Source organism: Melanerpes formicivorus, unplaced genomic scaffold, assembly GCF_026170545.1.
Source record: "Melanerpes formicivorus ecotype bairdi unplaced genomic scaffold, bMelFor1.0.p_v2 SCAF_225, whole genome shotgun sequence".
Taxonomy (NCBI): Eukaryota; Metazoa; Chordata; class Aves; order Piciformes; family Picidae; genus Melanerpes; species Melanerpes formicivorus.
Window position 1 is genome coordinate 537 of NW_027142577.1, and position 1,987 is coordinate 2,523.

The 1,987-nt window shown below is 71.8% G+C and overlaps 1 long non-coding RNA gene across 1 annotated transcript; it reads left to right on the forward strand.

The window, feature by feature from the left end:
• Nucleotides 1-266: 266 nt before the first annotated feature.
• On the forward strand, nt 267-1,776 carry LOC137458131 (uncharacterized). Its single transcript, XR_010991575.1, has 4 exons — nt 267-728; nt 849-944; nt 1,073-1,147; nt 1,389-1,776. It is a non-coding gene; the product is annotated as an uncharacterized lncRNA (long non-coding RNA).
• Nucleotides 1,777-1,987: the final 211 nt, after the last annotated feature.

Consider the following 1,987-nt stretch of genomic DNA (forward strand, 5'->3'; position numbering starts at 1 on the left):
GCTGTCGGCGTTCGAGAGCCAATGGGGGGCTGCGTTCGGGCACCGGCCAGTGAGCGCAGGGGGCGTGTCCGGCGGCAGCGTTTGAAGCCCTGCGGCGCAGGCGGCGGTGAGTAGCGCTGGGGCCCCGGGAGCGGCGAGGCAGAGGGATGGGGACGGCTGCGGGGAGCGGGGGCTGGGGGAGGCAGGGAGTGCTGGAGGCGGCGGTGGCAGCGCCGGGGGGAAGCTGGGGAGGGCGCCGGGGAGGGCTAGAGGCCGGGGATGTGGGCGTGGGGAGGGGGTTGGGGATCAGGGATCAGGGCTCTGGATGTGGGGGCGTCCCGGGGCGGTTGTAGGAGCGTTAGGGTGGCTGTGGGGACCCCAGGGTGATGTAGGATCCTTGCAGACGCTGGGAACCTGTAGGGCTGGAGGGTATTGGAAGGGCAGCTCTCGGGGTACCGGTGGGAGTTACCACAGGGGGGGTGTGGGAGCAGGGTCCCGGGTGGGGGGCTGGGGGTGTCCAGGCTTTCTCCAGCCTGCGGCTCCCCCTCCGCCGCTTCCCCTCCCTGCCTGACCTTTTTTTCTCCCGAGAGTGCGCCCTCAGGACGTTGGAGCCCGGAGCTGTGTTCTTCAGCCAGTGCTGTCCTTGGAGCGGTGCTGTGCGGACCCCGGGGGCAGTGCCCTCAGCCCTGCGTCGTCGTCGCCGCCATGGTGCTGGTCCCTCCCCCCAGGAGGGCGCCGTGGCCGTCACGGTGCGAGTGCGACCCCTGGCCCCCAGGGAGGGAGCCACGCAGCACCCAGGTGCCTCCCAGCCCCGTGCCAGGGGCAGTCAGGATCCCCCCTGGCACTAACCATCTCTGCCCTGCCTGCAGGCCCTGCAAGCTGGCCTGTGCCCCACGGACACCCTCTGTGCCCAGGCTGCCTGTGGACTGCAGAGCCTCTGCCCTGAAGCAGGAGGCAGCTGAGAGGTGAGAGAGCTGCCAGCAGCTGCTTGTGCTCCCCAGTGTGGGCCCTGCCCCATGGCTGCAGCTGCACCTTGCCTGTGGCCTCTGCCCTGAGCCTGGCTGGGTGCCAATGGCCTCTTTGCCTTTCCCAGAGCCCTTTGTCCCCCGGAGAGTGGGCAGTGGAACTCCAGAGCAGGAACAGAGCTGCCCTGTCCTCTGCAGCCCAGGTGAGGCTGCCCTGGGAACCACTCAGCCAGGAGTGAGCCCTGCCCCGCGGCAGCCTGCAGCCTGCTGCTGTGCCAGCCCTGTGCCAGCTGCGAGGCAAAGCCCTGGCAGGGGCATGGTTGGTGCTGGGGGGAGGGCGGGAGAGCAGGGAGGTGCCAGTGCCTGGGTGTGCCTCAGGAAGGGAGCTGCGTTTGCTGCTTGTGCCCCAGAGCTGCCTGATGCCCTTCTCTCCTCTCTCTGCAGCCCCGGAGCATCCTTCAGGCCCTGTGAACGGCAGTGCAGCAAGAGGAGCCCCAGAGTGCTCCCAGGCTTCGGCAGCAACCTCTCTCCTTCCAGCCCCCATCCAGTGAAAACTTCAGCAGCCAGGACCCCAGCCCAAGCTGGAGGTCCCGTCGGCGGCGTCCCTGCCCCCGGTCCCTGGTCCCGTCGCGTCTGCGCCGTCCTTGCCCTGGTCCCCGGTCCCGTCGCGTCTGCGCCGTCCTTGCCCCGGTCCCGTCGCGTCTGCGCCGTCCTTGCCCCGGTCCCGTCGCGTCCGCGCCGTCCCTGCCCCGGTCCCTGGTCCCGTCGCGTCCGCGCCGTCCCTGCCCCGGTCCCTGGTCCCGTCGCGTCCGCGCCGTCCCTGCCCCGGTCCCTGGTCCCGTCGCGTCCGCGCCGTCCCTGCCCCGGTCCCTGGTCCCGTCGCGTCTGCGCCGTCCCTGCCCCGGTCCCTGGTCCCGTCGCGTCCGCGCCGTCCCTGCCCCGGTCCCTGGTCCCGTCGCGTCCGCGCCGTCCCTGCCCTGGTCCCGTCCCGTCCGCGCCGTCCCTGCCCCGGTCCCTGCCCCCGTCCCCTCCGCGCCGTCCCT